Below are 19,086 nucleotides of genomic sequence, written 5' to 3'. Positions count from 1 at the left end.
CTAACATACGCAAATGAGAGCGAGAAGATAAGGCAAAGCACGGTCAAGAATCTATGATCAAGAAGTGATCCTATACTACTTACGTTCAATCATAACCCCCAACACCGTGTTCACTTCCTCGCCGGAAAGAGACCATCACGGCTACACACGCGGTTGATGCATTTTAATTAAGTTAAGTGTCAAGTTCTCTACAACTGAACATTAACAAATTCCCATCTACCCATAACCACGGGCACAGCTTTCGAAAGTTCATAACCCTGCAGGGGTGTCCCAACTTAGCCCATCACAAGCTCTCACGGTCAACGAAGGATATTCCTTCTCCCAGGAAGACCCGATCAGACTCGGAATCCTGGTTACAAGACATTTCAACAATGGTAAAACAAGACCAGCAAAGCCACCCAGATGTGCCGACAATTCCTGATAGGAGCTGCACATATCTCGTTCTCAGGGCACACCGGATGAGCAAGACGTCGGGTTGGCATAAACCCTGGTTGCCCAGGGGGCGCCGGACATCACTCAGGTTGGACCAACACTTAGAAAAGCACTGGCCCGGGGGGTTTAAATAAAGATGACCCTTGAGTCTGCAGAACCAAAGGGAAAAAAGGCTAGGTGGCAAATGGTAAAACCAAGGTTGGGCCTTGCTGGAGGAGTTTTATTCAAGGCGAACTGTCAAGGGGTTCCCATTATAACCCAACCGCGTAAGGAACGCAAAATCAAGGAACATAACACCAGTATGACGGAAACTAGGGCGGCAAGAGTGGAACAAAACACCAGGCATAAGGCCGAGCCTTCCAACCTTTACCAAGTATATAGATGCATTAATATAAATAAGAGATATTGTGATATCCCAACAAATATCCATGTTCCAACAAGGAACAAACTCCAATCTTCCCCTGCAACTAGCAACACTATAAGAGGGGTTGAGCAAAGTGGTAACATAGCCAAACAACGGTTTGCTAGGACAAGGTCGGTTAGAGGTTTGACATGGCAAAATGGGAGGCATGATATAGCAAGTGGTAGGTACTGCGGCATAGGAATAGAAATAGATCGTGCAACTAGCAAGCAAAGATAGAAGTGATTTCGAGGGTATGGTCATCTTGCCTGAGATCCCGCAAGGAAGAAGAACGAGTCCATGAAGAAGACAAACAGACGTAGTTGAGAAAATCCTCACAAACGCAATGTTATCGGTACTAACTCGAAGAAGCAACACCGGAAAGAAGCAAACAACACAGTAAACAACCATCACATAAGCATGGCAGGATGCACAACCAAGTATGATGCATGTCCGGTTTAATGAAGCATGGCATGGCAAAGTGCCCAAGAAATCCTACAAATTAAGTGGAGCTCAATATGCAACGAGTTGCATATTGGTGGAACACCACATTCAAGTTATTTAGTTCGATTTCGTTTATGTACCCAACAATATCAAATGTTGATTAGCATGGCAAGGGGTGAAGCACACCAAAACTACCTATCTAGGCAAGTTTAAATGAGTCCGGAAACAACGAACAACAATTCCAGAAATCCTCATATGCATATATTAGATTTGGTACTGTTCTGCCCTAAAACACAATTTTAGAGTTATTAAACATGCAAAGTAAGGTCGCCATGTTAAACTAGGCATTTCTCTACCCCATTTACATATAAAGTTTAGTAAATTTGGAGCTACGGTTTAATAGTTATGAATTAAATCATTTTACATGGCAATATGGCTAAATATATGAAAACATCATTTTAAACATTTTAAATATAGATGAAAGTTTCACAATATGAATCTACACAAAATTCTAAGCATCTTTCATATATAAAGTTTTTACAAAAGATGCATGGTTGGTGATTTATTAAATGCATGGACTCTAAGGGCTATTCGGCAAAACTAACGTTCCCTGGGAAAATAGGAAAACATTCTATAAAAAAACACGATACGGGCCGGATCTGGTTGGCCCATCAGTGCACAGGAGGGGCTGGGGGGGTCTCTCAGCATGGGCCTTGGCCCAGCTGGTGGAGAGGTAGGCCGGTTGCTGGGCTTGGAGGCTGGTGGCCCAGGCGTTGTCGCGGTCAACGCGTGCCAGTGGATCGAGCAGGCGCCTCGTCCTGGAAGCAGAGGACGCAGGCGGCGGTGGACCTGGCGCTGGCGTCTCCCGGTGAAGAGTAGAAGTACGAGCGAGACGGATCCGGTGCGCAGGAGGTCGAGGAGGGCCGAGGCGAGACTGGAGCTGCCGATGTTCGTCCCGGCGCTCGACGGGAGGACGCAGACGAGGAACTTGGCAGAGCTGGACGCCATGGCAGCGGTGGCCGAAGCACCAACGGGCGGCGAGGACAAAGCAGGGGCGACCCGAGGTCGCTGGTGATCCGTGCGGCGCAGTTCATCTCCATGGAGGGGCAGCCATGCTTGCCTTCCTATCCAGAACGAGAGAGAGAGAGATGAGAGAAACGAGAGAGGAAACAAGGGGAAGGAAAGGAGCAGTGGAGGAGCGGCGATGGGGTCGGCCTGCAGGCTCGCGGGAGGTGCTCGTCTCCTTGGGTCGATGAGGATAGCGAGGAGGCTCCCGGTGGCTGGAAGGCTTTGTGGATGGCAGCGAGTGGAGACCGAGGGAATCGGGCGCGGCTGCGCTGGTTGGTGGGATGGGGAAAATGAGGAGAAGGCAAGATCGATTGGGTGGATCGGGCAAGATCCCGAGGAAAGGGGGAGACCAGGTGGGCTGGCCACAGTGCGCGGAATGGACGGATGGGACACCCTAGGATTAGGGTTAGGCTCAAATATAGGTAGGAGATTAGGTTAGGGGCTACCGAGTCCCTCCGATCGAAATCAGACGGTCAAAAAAAATAGGCTAGGGAGACCAAAAGGAAAAATTGAGATGTTTTATAGATGTTAGGGGATGATCCGGACCCAACGGTGACGACTGCCCGGGTCAGGTACGGGACAACTTTCGGACGCGCGCGCGAGGAGGGCCGCGGGCTGACGAGAGAGGTTAGGTTGGACCTAGTGGTAGGTAGTGGACTGTGTAGAAGGCCTCAGGCTGAGAGAAGAGAAGAGAGAGAGGCCCGGTGACTGTTTCCGGAGACCGAAAACGTCCGACGTTAGACCGGCTATATTGCCGCTATAGTTATTCATTGGGGCATCAAACGGACTCTGAATGTGATGAAACTTGGCAGGAGGCCTACTGGCAACAAAACAACACCGCATGCCAACTTTCAACCCATTCAGAGAACATTTTTCGGCCACTTATAAAATACTATTTCGGACGTGCCACGGGCGCGTGCAAGTGTGTATGGGCTCAGAACGGACAACAGACGGAACTGGGGGAACCCGAACGAATGAAAGTTTTGAGAACATGATGATGCAATGCACATGATGACATGACAAGATGCAACACGCAAGCGAATTACATGGCAACGACGGCAAATAACTGGGAGACACCTGGCGCATCGGTCTCGGGGCGTCATAGAGGCCCAACCCAGAATTGCTATTTTTTGCCTATTTTAGGGTTTCGAAGAAAAGGAATATCAAACGGATTCCAAACGGAATGAAACCTTCGGGAAATGATTTTCTCAACAAACAAGACCCAGGAGACATGGACCCTACGTCAAGACACAAAAGAGGAGGCCATGAGGTAGGGGGGCGCGCCTCCCCCCCCCAGGCGCGCCCTCCACCCTCGTGGGCCCCCTGTTGCTCCACCGACGTACTCCTTCCTCCTATATATACCTACGTACCCCCAAACGATCAGATACGGAGCCAAAACCCTAATTCCACCGCCGTAACTTTTTGTATCCACGAGATCCCATCTTGGGGCCTGTTCCGGAGCTCCGCCGGAGGGGGCATCGATCATGGAGGGCTTCTACATCATCACCATGGCCCCTCTGATGAAGTGTGAGTAGTTTACCTCATACCTACGGGTCCATAGTTATTAGCTAGATGGCTTCTTCTCTCTTTTTGGATCTCAATACAATGTTCTCCCCCTCTCTTGTGGAGATCTATTCGATGTAATCTTCTTTTTGTGGTGTCTTTATTGAGACCGATGAATTGTAGGTTTATGATCAAGTATATATATGAACAATATTTGAATCTTCTCTGAATTCTTTTATGTATGATTGGTTATGTTTGCCAGTCTCTTCGAATTATCAGTTTGGTTTGGCCTACTAGATTGATCTTTCTTGCAATGGGAGAAGTGCTTAGCTTTGTGTTCAATCTTGTGGTGTCCTTTCCCAATGACAGTAGGGGCAGCAAGGCTCGTATTGTATTGTTGCCATCGAGGATAACAAGATGGGGTTTTCATCATATTGCATGAGTTTATCCCTCTACATCATGTCATCTTGCTTAAGGCGTTACTCTGTTTTCATTAACTTAATACTCTAGATGCATGTTAGATATCGGTCGATGAGTGGAGTAATTGTACTAGATGCAAGCAGGAGTCGGTCTACTTATCTCGGACGTGATGACTATATACATGATCATGCCTAGATATTCTCATAACTATGCTCAATTCTGTCAACTGCTCAACAGTAATTTGTTCACCCACCGTAGAATACTTATGCTCTTGAGAGAAGCCACTAGTGAAACCTATGGCCCCCAGGTCTACCTTCATCATATTAATCTTCCAATAATTTGTTATTTACTTTTCTTTTATTTTACTTTGCATCTTTAGCATAAAAATACCAAAAATATTATCTTATCATATCTATCAGATCTCACTCTCGTAAGTGGCCATGTAGGGATTGATAACCCCTTATCGCGTTGGTTGCGAGGATTTATTTGTATTGTGCAGGTACGAGGGACTCACGCGTAGCCTCCTACTGGATTGATACCTTGGTTCTAAAAAACTGAGGGAAATACTTACGCTACTCTACTGCATCATCCCTTCCTCTTTGGGGAAAAACCAACACAGTGCTCAAGAGGTAGCAGCAAGTGTGCTCAAGGTAACGAGGTTGGCTTTCTCTGGCGCAACAATGAATGGCGTGCTGATCACCGTAAGCGTCTAAGCCTAAACCACAAAGGCTTCGCAGAAGCTGAAGTTGTTTTTGAAACATCGAGTTGCCAGAGACTAAGAAATTTATTTGCCCATTAGTGCCTTGTCAAGGCGGTGGATTTTAGATTGTACGATAATGTTGTATCCACCTAAAGTAACGAAAGTTCTTACGTAAACTTCCTAATAATTCCCTCTTCGTAGGTGCATCACTACTCCTAGCATTTGTAATATTAGTTTGAAAATTGCAATATTATGACTATCTAGCACGAGGTACTATGTTATGATAAATGTTCATGTACATACCCATTACTCGAGTACAACATTTATTATTATTCGTGGCAACAGAAGGAAAATTATGTCGAACACGGCTAGTTAAGCAGGCTAGCTCTACAGCCGTGATGATAGTGAATGCGCATGGTGAGGCTGACTTTGGTATGCCGAACACAGCGCCTACACTCAGGTGTCATCTCTGGCACAGGGTCTTTGTCACTTCACTGTGAGGAGCAGCACGTAATAGTTTCACCAACAAGTAGTATAGTACTACTACATTGGTAGTACAACTAGTACTAGAACCACCGTTTGCATTTAGTAGTTGTCGGTGCAACAAACCTTGGCTTATGTTGCTCGGACTGTACACAGGCACAAGGGCAAGGTTACAATAGCAAGACAAGGCCAAGCTGGAGAGATAGCTCTTGGAGAAATCAAAGGGCGGATCAAGAAGACCAGACAAGACGAAGGAACAAGATATCAGTAGGGAAAAACCTCCCTTGCTAGGGAGGCGAGCCTAGTCAGGTCGAGGCTTCACGAAAGACAAGTCCGAAGATTTCCCCGGCAGGCTTGCCGGGGCCGCCAAGGGCAAGTCGCCCTGCCAAGACTCCACCGCTCCACCGCACAGCAACACAAGTCACTTATCAGTGCGGTGTCAAGCCACCAAGTGATTAAGTGGCTGTCATTTGGCATGTGGCCGCCACATGGGAAGAAGATTCCCCCTGCATGACACCCATCCAGGGGCGTGTCATGCCGGCAGACAAGTAGGTGGTTGAGCGGCACGGCAACCTTGTCGGGCCGCCTCCTCGGCGTGACACCTAGCAGTGCATTTAATGCACTTTGTCCTTACTACCAGAGTTAGGTATGATAGCACTATTGGCTATATAATCAGTGTATAATGACTTATTGGCCACTATGGAAACCCCTTAGCCTATAAAAGGAGGGCCATGGCGACCTAGAATATGATTCAGACCCTGGTACACTCTTACGCGTGTTGCTGCTCTCACCGAGGTGACCTTGCCGGGCTTGAGCATTGCGTGTTCATCACGGTCCTCCATCCAATCCACCAAAGCAAGAGTAGGGTTTTATGCTTTGCAGTGGCCCAAACCTGGGTATAAACCACCAACGTCACCCCTGTCGTGCTGCTTCATGCTCTCCGCTCTTTGTGCAACGTGCCCCTCCCCCTTGCCGAACCACAAGGGGCCGATGGCCCTGTCGGGGTAAACAAACAGGGGTATGTGCTTTCCCCTAACTCGTGCACGGACAAGTCAAGACAAGCCAAGATGAATGGGAAACCAAGAAGTTTGAAGGACCAACATACAGATTAGAAGGACCAAGATCAAGCCAAGGAAGCAGGATATCGTCAAGAGAAAAGCCTCCCTTGCCGAGCAGGCGAGCCCGGCAACGGACAAGGCCACCCCCAGATGAAGACAACTGAGGCACCCCGGCAGGGTCTGCCGGGGCTCATGGAGGCAAAACCTTCACACCAACCACTCCAACACGACCCACGTCATCGATCAGTGCGGTGTCAAGCCGCAAAGTGATTAAGTGGCAGCCATTCGCCACATGGCAGCTACTTCCTACAGGAGAAACCCACAAATGACACCCGTCCTATGACATGTCAAGCGAGCAAGCACAGAGCTGGCAAGATAGCCCGGCAAGCCTTGCCGGACAACCAACAATGTGACGTTACGCGGTGCATTTACTGCGCCCTGTCGGCCCGCAGAGTTAGGTATGATAGCACTCTTTGCTATCTTATTAGTGCATAATGACTACTTTGCCACTGTGGTTACCATTTGATCTATAATAGGAGGCCCATGGCAACCATAGAAAGGGTTAGAAGATTGGATAACTCACACCCCCATACGCGCATAGTCGCTGCTACATGAGGCAACCCCTGTCGGGCAAGTGTACTGTGCACCACCACCATCTTTTCAACCATCAATCCACCAAAGGTGGAGTAGGGTTTTACGCCTCACGGCGGACCAAACATGCGTAAATCGCTCGTGTGATCTCCGCCGCGCTGCCCCACGCTAGTCTGCTCTTTGTGCAACGCGTCGCCCCCCTGCCGAACTAGCAAGGGACCTCCTGGTCCAATAGGTGGTCATGGTTTCTGGCGACATCTTTGGCGTGCTAGGTAGGGGGCTCGCTTGGGTGAACCTGAAGGCATGCACAGTCGAATTTCTCTAGCCTCGGCATCGTCGATGTCGATGATTACCGCACGATGTTCGGTCCAGTATTTCCCCCGTGTTGGGTAATCCTGAGCGAAGCGCTGGTATGAGTCCGTCTATTGATGCCTCGGCAAGAATACTTTAGCAAGGCTGCCTACGTTGGCATGACCCATGCAATGGTAGCCGCTGCACTCACTCGAGGGGAGAGGAGCAAAAGGGAAGGGGACCAGGGAAGCCTGACACTATGCCCTGATATTCACCGACTGCAAGAAACGCAGGCCGATCCTTGCCGGGAATGAAGAAACCACGTGATTGGCTTCTACTCCTCTAGGTGTCACGGGCGTGCCCGGGAGCGCGGCCCGATAGAGGAAAAAGGGGGCTCGGAACAAAAGCTAAGTTTGTGTTACCCCTCTTATTGATGCCTTTCAAAGTCCTTGAAGTTGTTTATCCTTTAAACCTAGTGAGTGTTCGTCTCGTGAAAGCTCTTATGCAATGGAACCTTGTCTAGATTCTTTGATCGCACCATCGTCCTATCTAGAGCCATGCTCACAGATCGAGAGGATGCATCAAGAGCTACCTAGGAACAACCTGCTGAGACGCATCCACGCCAGGATGACTGTTAAGGGCCGGACCCTTATGACAATCGCAACAATATGATATCGGCAGGCATCCAGAGCATGCACAGGAATTGATCATACGAACGCAAGCATATAGGGTTCAAAGGGATAAACACATATTAAAATCCACCTAGAAATATCTGTTTCATACAAAACACTAGAGACATAATGACTAAACGTAAAATAGATGTCATGTTCCATTATAGGCCCCGGTGGAAACGACAGTGGCCCGCTACTTGGTCCGGTGTCCAGGAGGAACAACTTAAACGCGAAGAACCCTGTCGGCGTGGGGGCGGCTTTCTTCTCGGTAGCTGCGATGTCGGCACCCGCCAGCGCCTTCTTGAATCCGTCATTGAGGTCGAGCTTTCGATGGCGGCAGCCGATATTGCTCAGGACCATGAAGAGGGTGTTGCGGGCAAGCTTCTGGGACTCGGTCGCAAAGCGCTCGGCCCTCCCCTCTTCATGCACCTTCAGCTTGTCGATTAGCTCGTTGAAGAAGAGCCCCAACTTGACGCTCGGGACATCCTTCTTACTGACTGAGAAGGCTGGGCCATCTATTCCCATCATCGCAGCTTGGGCGCCAAGGCATTCACAATATCAATCAGGATCTTGATCCAGAGGTTGCTCATGTCGACTGGTTCTTCAACATGTCCTTTATGTCCTTCTGGAGACGCTTGGCAGTTTCCAAATCCTTGGACAACAGCTACTTCCTAGACTCGAGGGACTCCGTCGACCGCTCCAGCGAGCCGATCCTCGCCTTCATATCCGTCATGCTTCCATTGGCGGCCTCAAGGCTCTAGGTCTTGGAGGAAAGTTGTGACTGCATGTTAGCCAAGTGGATCTCTTCCTGTCATGCTTCTTCTTTGAGCGCCTCCACCTCTTTGGCGCCTTTAGTGAGATCCTACTCTGGGTACCACCAAATATTCATGTCCAAGGAAGATGAGGAGAAGACCGCGTTCATAACCCCATGTGGCATGTACTACTTTGTATGGATCCCTTTGGATTAAAGAGCGTTGGGTCCACTTTTGCCAGAGCAGTGCAAATTGGTTTTGAGCCTAAGCTGCACAGAAATATTAAATCTTGCATCAATGAAATAGTGGTCAAGACCAAGGACAGATCAACACTCATTCAAGACTTGGAAGAAACCTTTGCAAACCTACGCAAGATCAACTTGAAGCTGAACCTAGAGTAGTGCATGTTTGGCGTTCCCCCCGATAAGCTACTTAGCTTCTTTGTGTCTCACTGGGGGATAGAGGCCAACCCATACAAGATCGGAGCAATCGATTAGATTCAAGCACCCAAGACAGTCAAGGACGTGAGGCCTTTAACTGGATGTGATGCCACGTTGAGTAGGTTCATTTCCATGTCTGCCGAGCGCGCCCTACAATCCTTCAAAATTTTGAAGAAGGAAGGGCCCATGAAGCGGACCCCGATGGCAGAAGCGGCGCTGTAGGACTTAAAAACTTACCTTTCCTCTATTCCCACCTTGGTCGCTCCTAAACCACAAGAGCCGTTGCTGCTATATCTGGCGGCAACCAATCAAGTGGTTAGCGCAGCACTAGTGGCACAGCGGGAAGTGGAAGAAGGTGATGATGCAGCTACTATCCTCTCTCGAGAGGGAAGTAAACCAGTCACTGAAGGATTGAGTGTGGACCAGTAGAAAGAAGAGCAGGGTAGTGAAGGCAATCTCAAGACCACGACAAAGAAGAAGGTGGTGCAGTGACCAGTCTACCTTGTAAGCTCCCTATTGCAGGGGGCTAGGTCAAGGTACTCTGGGGTGCAGAAACTAATCTTCGGCCTCGTCATGACCTCGAGGAAGCAGCGCCACTACTTCCGAGCCCACGAGATCAGAATTGTCACCAGTTTCCCTCTATAACGCATATTAAGGAACCCTGAAGCCACTGGCAGGATAGTTAAATGGGAACTGGAGTTATCAAGCTTTCGACTGAAGTACGAGAGCACCTAGACAATTCAGAGCAAAGCACTGGCGGAATTTATTGTAGAGTGGACACCTACTCCAGACGAAGAGATGCTGGAAATAGTTATCCCCGACAAGGAAGCACCCTAAGAATGGATCATGTAATTTGATGGTGCTTTCTCTCTATAGGGTGCGGGGGCTGGCGTGCTCTTCATCGCACCCACATAGCACCTGAAGTATGTGGTCCAAATGCACTTTCCCCAGAAGGAGGGTACAAACAACACAACTGAATTTTAAGGGCTCCTTGTAGGGCTCGGGATTGCGATAGAGTTGGGGATTAAAAACTTGATCATCTGTGGAGATTCACAACTTGTGGTGAGGCAAGTCAACAAGGATTACCAGAGCCCGTTAATGGAGGCATACATTGAAGAGGTGAGGAAGTTGGAGGAGCACTTTGACGGGTTGCAAATGGAGCACGTGCCACATGTGGAAAACAACACTGCTGATTATCTGTCAAAGTGTGCTGCACAAAAGCTCCCTGCAGAACCAGGGGTCTTTGTCCTCCATCTAACTCAACCATCAGTATCTCCATTAGCAATGGCTAGGAAGAGGAGGAAGCTGAACTCCGGAAAGCCTTTGTCGGCAGAACCTTCAGAGGTCCCCGGTGAGGGGGCTGCCAGGAACTGCTTGGCGAGCTGCACTCTTTTGCAGGACCGTAACTCTTTATGGCCGAGACAAGCCACATGCTCCAACCTAGGCACTACACATCGCCCACTACCTCCAAACTGGAGAACTTCCCGAAGAGCAAGACGATGCTGAAAGAGTAGCCCGGAGGGCTAGTATGTATTAGTTTGTCGATGACACGTTATACAGAAGGAGGCCCAATGGTGTGAAATTGAAATGCATTGTCGGGAAGAGGGGAAGGAATTGTTGGTAGAGATACACCAAGGCAAATTAGGCTCTCATATTGGATGAAGAGCCTTGGTTGGAAACGCTTTCCGGCAAGGTTTCTACTGGCCCACGGCCCTCCAAGAAGAAATCAAGCTGTCGGATCACGGGTTCCGGCAAAACCCTCAAGGTTCAAACAGTGCAGTGTGTGCGAAGATCTCCCCCTGCCGATCCACGTGCTAACTTGGCTAAGATCTTACGAACTAACTCGACAAACTCGCAACACAATGACACAAGATTTATACTGGTTTGGGCCACCGTTATGGTGTAATACCCTACTCCAGTGTGGTGGTGGTGGATTGCCTCTTGGGCTGAGGATGAACAGTACGAAGGGGAAGACCAACCTCCTGCGGTTGAGGTTTCCTTGAGCTTGGTGAACTTGTGTGTGTGAGGATCCGGTCCAAGATCCGATCAGATCAGCCTCTCCTCTCTACGGTGGTGGCTAGTCCTATTTATAGAGGCCCTAGTCCTCTCCCCAAATATTGAGCGGGAAGGGAGCCAACAATGGCCAATTTGAAAGAGGACAGCTAGTACAACTTATCTTGACAAAAGCAGTCTTCGCCTGCCAAAGGCTCTGGTGGTGACGCCGTCTTGGGCTCCACGGTGACCTCCGTCTTGCCGTCCTTCTGGTCTTGGTCTCGTTGAGCCAATATGGGAACCTTTGCTTGATACCTTGGTACTCCGCGCCTGCGCTTGCCCTCTTAGCACCAAAGAGGAAACAAGGACGCTGCGCGCGCTGGTGCCCGCCTGGCGCCCGCCTGGTCTCGATCGTCATGGCTAACGTCATGAGAACCTCGCGAGGTTTGCCTGACCTTGAACTCTCCGTACCTCATGAGCCAGCCTGGTGAGGCCACCCGAGGAGGTCTTATGTCGTCCACCTCGCGAGGCTTGGCACCTCGCGAGGGTCTTGATTCCTTGTCGATGAAGATGGGTCGTACAGGCCTGCTAGCAAAGCCACGCTATGGGCCGCTAGCAGGCAAGTCTGGGGACCCCCGTTCCCAGAACGCCGACAGTAGCCCCCGGGCCCAAGGCACGCTCGGGCTTGGCTTCGAGGCGAAGCCAAAGGTCAAGTGCAGAGCACCGCGGGCCCCAATAGCATGCGGCCTTGGTCGACGCATGGCGGTTGATTGGACATGGGCGTCTCCGCTTCCCCACGCTGCCTCGGCAACTGCCCGACTGTCAAAAGGATGGCATAGACAACATTCGCCTTCACTGTTTCCTTTCGCCTTACTCAGATCCCCTTTTTTGCTCACTGCTTCCAAAATCTTCAGATCCGCTCCCATCCTTTCCTGCATCAGTGACCAATGGCGCCCCGGAGGGTCAAGCCCGCCTCGTCGCCGGCTTGGTACGAGCTGGCTCTTGATGCGCCCAATGTCTCGGATAAGAGCCTCGCCGCCACGCGCTTGCTGACGGTGGGAGAAAGCAACGAGAAGGGAAGACTGGACTCTGGGCCGGCTCCGACGTGCCTGAGCCCGAGGGAAGCACCTTCTACCCCTTCTTCATGAGCAGCATCGCCGCCAGGCTGGTTCCCCCCTTCTCTGACTTCTTTTACGAGGTCCTTGATCACTTCGGACTGCAAGCGCTGCATCTCCATCCCAACTCCATCCTTCTCTAGTCCATCTTCGCCTACTATTGTGAGGCGTATCTGGGAGTGATGCCGTCCGTGGCTCTGCTGCGCCACTTCTTCTACCTCCGTGCCAGCGAGGTCCATATCTCCGGGTGCGCCAATTTCATCGCTGCCGGCAAGGCCAACTCGGCCTCAAACACCAGGAAGAAGGCCGACAACCTCAGGGCCAAATGGACATGCTTGGCGCTGCCGACGGAGAGGCCCTAGGCCGACAAGGCGTGGTCTTGCGCGAAGCTCACCGATGAGCAGGCAGCGTTGGTGCTGGAGCAGGTGAAGTCTGACCTGAAGCCCGGCAATGCGAAGGCGGCGAAGATTACAGGGGCCATACTCCTGAGGGAGTTCCTGGCGCTGCGTGTGGCCCCGCTTCAAGCCCGCTCACGCCCCTTGTGGGAACTTGGGGATGAAGAGGACAAGGTGCACTTGAGCTCGGAGGCCTTGTCCGGCGAGGAGCTGACCGTAGCTCTCCGCCTCCTGGTTGGGGACGATCAGGAGTATCCTCTGAATGTCTTTACTCCCTTGTTCCATCACAAGGACAGTGCGCTAGTCGTGGCCTCCAAACTGACCTTTGACGGCGCGTGGACTGGTGCCGCCGGTGCTCACCATGGTCCCAGCGGTGCCGGCGCCGGTGGAGCTGTCTTCTGGTGAGTCTCATGAGGAAGAAGAGGAGGAGGAAGACTCGGAGGTGACCCCCGAAGGGACGGGGTATACCTCCCCCCTAAGTAAGGCTGGCATCCTCCGCGCCTTCCCCAATGGTGACGAGGCCGACGCTTCCCAGGAGAAGGAGCAACTGGCCATGATCCCGACGAGGAGCAGGTCGGCGCTGATCCACCGAGATTCTGCTGCTGCTCCGGCACTGGTTGGAACCGCTTCTGGTTCAACTGCTGCTCCCGCTTCAGACTCTGGGGCTGGTGCGCCCGCGCCTCGAGTCGCGACGCTCTCCAGCTTCAAGCTCACCAAGCGGAAGGTGGACTACATCGCTGTGGACTAGTAAGTGCCCTGCCTCGCCTTGTTCATGCTGTTGATGCTCGTTTACGACTCTCTTTCCTTGCTGCGTAACCAGGCCATCGTCTGTGGTGAAGAGGAGAAGGGAGAGCGAGGTGGTGCCGCTTGAGTCCTTGTCGCCTCCTGCAACCGCGCCCCTCTCCATGAGCAAAGGTGGGGATGGTCCTCATGCTTCTCCAGCCTGGTCGCCCTCGCGAGGCTCAATGGAGCATCCTCGGGAGGAGTCAGCCCCTGAAGCATCGCTAGCTTAGGAGGTGCGGTATCCGGCACGGATGATGAGGTTTTGAAGGCTCAGGAGCCTTTGATCTCCCAGGCTCTAGTGACAATGTCGCCCCCTTCTCCTACTACGCCCCTGGACCCAGGTTCTTCTGCTTCCTCTGCTGTCTTGGAGCGTGCCCTTTCGGCGATGGCCCAGCTCCGAGAAGATCTCCAGGGCATGGACCCGCGCCTGGTGGCCGGGCGCCTGGAGCTGGCCTCTGGCTGGCTTCACTCCGACTCGGCGGTTCGGGCGTCGCTGAGCCAGGCTGCGGCGGCCTCCGAGAGGGAGAAGCAGGCTGCCGCCAAGGCTGCGGCCAATCGCGAGGTGGCATTGAAGGACATCGAGGCCGCCCGCGGCCGTTGCCGAGAGATGGAGGACGAGCTGAAGGGCTTGTGGGACCAACATGCATAAGAACCACGCGGCCGCCAGGCAAAGGAGGAGGAGATGAAAGCCCAGGAGGACGCCATCAAGGGCCGCGATGCCGACCTGGGAGAGCCGGCGAAGGCGCAGATAGCGGAGCGCAGCCGGCTGGAGGAGTTGGAGCGGAAGGCGAGGGCGAAGGGGGCCCACCTTGATGCCAAGGTGAGGGTCCTGGCTGAAGACCGCGCGGCCTTCTCGCTCCTCGAGGAGAGGTCCGGCGTGGCGCTGAAGACACTATATGAGAAGGGCTTGGAGAGGTCGCTGACCACCGACGAGGATGGCCCTGCTTAGGTGCTTCCCTTCTTGGTGAAGGCGCTCGAGGAAGTCATGGAGGGAATCGGACCCATGGCAGAGGCAAAGGCTCGCGTCCTATCCTCAGCCGCGCTGACGTGGGTCTTCAGTCACCTGCACCTTCATGATCCAAGTGCTCATCTTGACGAGCTGCTGGAGCCTGTAGCTGATGAACACTGTGCGGCTGGCGCCGCAGCCGTGAAGGGTCAAGTGGAGGCATTGTTGAAGAAGTTCGACGCCTTCGCCCCCGCACCCTCGACCGGTGATGCAGGTGAAGGCGACGCTACCCAGGAGGGGGCACCTTTTGCAGGTGCCGACGCTGTCCGGGGGTGACTTGCGGCTGCTTTTCTGTTTTATTCCTGCAACATGCACCATGCCTCATGGAGGCGTTAAACTCGCGTTTGATATTGTGAGAATAATATGTCTTGTAATATTTGCTTTGAGATTTTGCGACTTTCTTCCTATTTGCTTTGTGATCTGCGTCGGCGGAGCCCGGCCCCGTGCATACCTTAACCTCCGTTGGGCCGACCGAAAACCTGGACGGGCCAAGGAGTGAGGGGCTACGTGAGCAGCTAGGCTCCTGAGTCGCGATGCTCAAGAGTCCCCCTTGAAGCGCAAACATCCTATAGGAACGGTACGCAAGGATAGGTTAATGTTCTACATCGGTAGAGCCCGGCCCCGTGCATACCTCAATCGATGTTGGGCTGACCGGAAACCAGGACGGACCAAGGAGTGAGGGGCTACGTAACCACTTAGGCTCCTAAGTCGCGATGCTCAGGAGTCCCCCTTGACGTGAAAACATTCTCCATACCTTTGCCCTCGCCGACGCTCGGCTCGGGAGGGGCATGCGATGACCAGGTCCGGGGGACCTGGTTGGGTGGCATACGCTTGGGCGTGACCCGAGCACAGCCCCCATGCCCAGCCCCCTCACACGGCTTTCTCGAGGGGAGGCGTTGCGGTGAGGCCAGACACTGAGCTCTTGGGCTCCCTGAGGTTGGTATGGCCGCGGGGCCGACCTTAGTTGTTTATCACCAGCGTAGAGCATAGTGCTTCCGCTTGTGCACATGCATAGACGCTCCTCGGCAGTGTCGATGGCCAGCGCGGAGCATCGCGCTTCCACTGGGGCGTGGGAGGGGGACTCCCTACTGCGGAGAGCCCCCAGGGCATGTATAGCCCCACCCTGACACATGGCTTGCACGGCAGGGATAGACGAGCGTATCTGGGCACTCGTGAGCTAGCGCGAGACTCACGAGGCCCTACCTCAAGGCGGGATGCGCCTGGTCTTGATTCTTGTTCGCTGTCTTGGTCCTGCGAGGTGGTTAGACAACCTGCACCGAACAAATCTCCTGAGGTCATCACGTGAAAAAGCCAAGCACCAATGACCTCAAGAGGTGACGTGAACAGGGCTGGCCCGCCAGACAGAGCTCAGCCACTAGATTTATCGACGCTGTAGGGACAGGCCCGAGCACAGACGTCATGCTTAAATTACTCACGCGAAGGGTCCTGAAGAAAGATGGCCGGCGCGCGGCTCCCATCGTGGGTGACAATCAAGCAAGTTATAGTCATAGATAGATTAAGCACGAAAAGCAACCTAGCTCAGGTAAATGTAGGGAAGATGCATGCCACTAGGTCCGGCCCGAGCGGCTCGGGGATGATGCAGCCCGAGGGGCGCCCCCAACAAGGTAAGCAAAAGGCATAAAAAGGAAAGATACATGCCACATGGACGAAACCACGCGGCCTGGGAATGATGCAGCCCTGGGGGCGCTCCCAGCTAAATGAACTTGGAAAATGTCACCTGGTTTTGTTGATGAAGGAGAGTTGGGGTAGCTGAAGGCGTGTGGCGAAGGGGCTGCCCCTCACGAGCCATCGGGGCCCTGTGCCTCGGGAGGCTCTGGGGTCTAGGGGGTTCCTTGAGGACCGTCTTCATCTCCATCAGCACGGCGTGGTGATTGGCCTCCTGAGCCGCCAGGATGTTCCGCAGGTTGCGTTGATAGGCGGTCGCCACGCTCGGTAGGCCAGAAGGCATGCGAACATAGCTGTGAGGTGGGCCCTCACAGTGCTCCACGCGCGAAGGCCAGAAAAGCTCCTGAGAGGTGGCCCGGTTGAGCCCTAGGACGTCGATGCTGATGCGCAACCTGGCATCCTCGCCTGGATGGGGAGCTGCGCCTGGTGAGCGGCGGCCGCCACGCATGGCCCTTGCGTCTTGCAGTTCCTGAGTGGTCTTGGTGATGAACTCCTGAGCGGTGGGCACTCCTTGCCCTGTGTTCCCCTGAGGGAAACGTGCCATGAAGCACGCCTCCAAGTGGTGCCCAAGCGCCTCCCTCGTGATGCTGGCAAAGTCCGAGGCCCTCTAGAAGAGAGCCCCCAAGCCCTGCCCGAGAGGGGCGCTGGGCGCGCTTTCCTATGCGATGGAGGGAGGCGCCCCAGGGCGGGCGCCGATCCTGACAAGGCGCCGCTTGCCAGAGGCCCTGCGTGGCACAACTGCTTCTTCTTCTTGGTGGTGGCCTCAGGGGGGCGCTCGCCTTGGCTGTCGGGGTCGTCGATTGCTGCAGCTTGGAAGGCACGCTCGAGGGAGCACATCGCGTCTCTTTCTTTGCACAAGACTGTCATGATTCCGCCGCTTCCCGGCATCTTGAGGACATTGTAGCCATGATGGGTCACCGCCATGAACTTGGCCAGGGATGGATACCCGAGGATGGTGTTGTATGGCAGGTGGATGTAGGCGACGTCGAAGTCGATGAGTTCAGTGCAGTAGTTGTTGCGTTCTCCAAAGGTAACGGGAAGGCGGACCTGCCCGATTAGGGTAGTAGAGCCGTCGATCACTCGTGAGAAAGGCTTGGTAGGCTGAAGCTGGTCATTGGAGGTTGTTGAACGTGTCGACAGACAGGACATTGGGCCCTGCACCGCCATCGATGAGGGTCTTGGTAACTTGCACGTTGCTGATGACTGGTGAACAGAGCATTGGGAGGACGCCTGCGGTAGCCGCGCACTTGAGCTGATTCGCCAAACTGAACGTGATGGGGCACCTGGACCACCTGAGTGGGCGTGTGGCCTCGAGCTTGGGGAGAACTGCATTCACTTCACGAGCAAACTGTTTGAAGATACGCCGCGAGGCTAGGGCTTGAGCTCCGCCCAAGATGCAGGCGATAGCGCGCGGCTCCTGGAAGCCCCCAGCCCCCTCATCTTGATGGTGGTCGTCATTCCTTCTAGGCGGTGGCGGAAGTGGAGGAAGGCCAGTATTGCCTTGAGGATGAGCCTCACGAGGCTGGTCCCTCCAGGCGCCCTCGCGAGGCTGATCCTACCAGCTGTCCTCACGAGGCCGGTCGTGCCACTCCTGGCGCGGGCCATGGTCGTCCCAGCGTCGGCCGTCACGTCCTCCTCCTCGACCGTAGCCCCGGTCGCTGCGCTCGGGGCATCAACCGAAGCGTCCTTCTCAAATGGCTCCGAGCTCTTGACAGTCGCTGGTGTTGTGGGTATGCAGGTTGTGGAAGGCGCAGAACGGTCATCTGGCCTTGGATGACTCGGGCTGGTCTCTGTCACGCTTGGTGTCTGGTTCCGCTGCAAGCACTGCTGCTCCCTTGTGCTTCATGTCCTTCGCCTTGGCTTTCTTCTCCTCCGGGTCCATAGCAGGGAGCTCGAGGAGGGAGAGGCGCCCCTCCTTAGCTCTTGCACACTTGGTCGCGATGTTGAACAACTCCATGGTCGTGCACAACTCCTCATGGATGGCGAGCTCCTCCTTCATCTTGACGTCGCGGACACCGTCGGAGAACGCTGAGATGATGGCCTCGTCGGTCACGTTGAGGATTTTGATGCGTGCGCTGTTGAAGCGCTGGATGTACTTCTGCAGGGTCTCTCCGGTTGTTGCTTGATGCGGCGCAGGTCACCCGCGACCGGGGGGCGGTCGTGAGTGCCCTGGAAGTTGGCGATGAAGCGCTTGCGCATCGCGTCCCAGGAGGAAATCAAGCCTGGAGGCAGGTTCAGGAGCCAGGAGCGGGGGCCATCCTTGAGAGCCACGGGAAACTAGTTCGCCAAGAGTTTCTCATCGCCGTTGGCCGCCTCGATGCTCAGCTCATAGAGCTGCAGGAACTCCACTGGGTCAGGGGTGCCGTCGTAGCGAGGAGGTAGATCTGGCTTGAACTTGCCCGGCCAGGCGACGCTACGTAGCTCGAGGGTGACGGCGCGGCAGCCGGCCGTGGTCATCGGGGCCCGCCTTGGAGGTGGAGCTTGGTCTTGGCGCCCGCGCACCGCTACGGAAAATGGCGTGGGGCGTAGCAAACGATCCTGGCGCGGCAGTGCGAGGAGTGGCAGAGCGTTCGCTTGCAGTCGAGGGACTTCTTGACAGCCTCTTTCTTCACGTGCTGGTGCCAGACACGATGGGTCGCGTCGTGGAGCCGCGTGCCTTGGCGCTAGGGTGCTGTCTTGGTACAGAGGTGGCGGAGGTACTTCATGAGCTGCGTCACCCATGGCTGGAGGAGGGCGAGGCAGAGAGTGGGACGGCGCAGGGGACCCCCTGCGGCGCGGAGAAGCTCGGCGATGCGGTCAAGCTAGTCCTCATAGAGGTCGTCGACTGGGCGGTAGCGCGGGAGCTCGTGCACCATG

Source organism: Triticum aestivum, chromosome 7A (assembly GCF_018294505.1).
Source record: "Triticum aestivum cultivar Chinese Spring chromosome 7A, IWGSC CS RefSeq v2.1, whole genome shotgun sequence".
Taxonomy (NCBI): domain Eukaryota; kingdom Viridiplantae; phylum Streptophyta; class Magnoliopsida; order Poales; family Poaceae; genus Triticum; species Triticum aestivum.
This window is presented reverse-complemented; position numbering follows the sequence as displayed.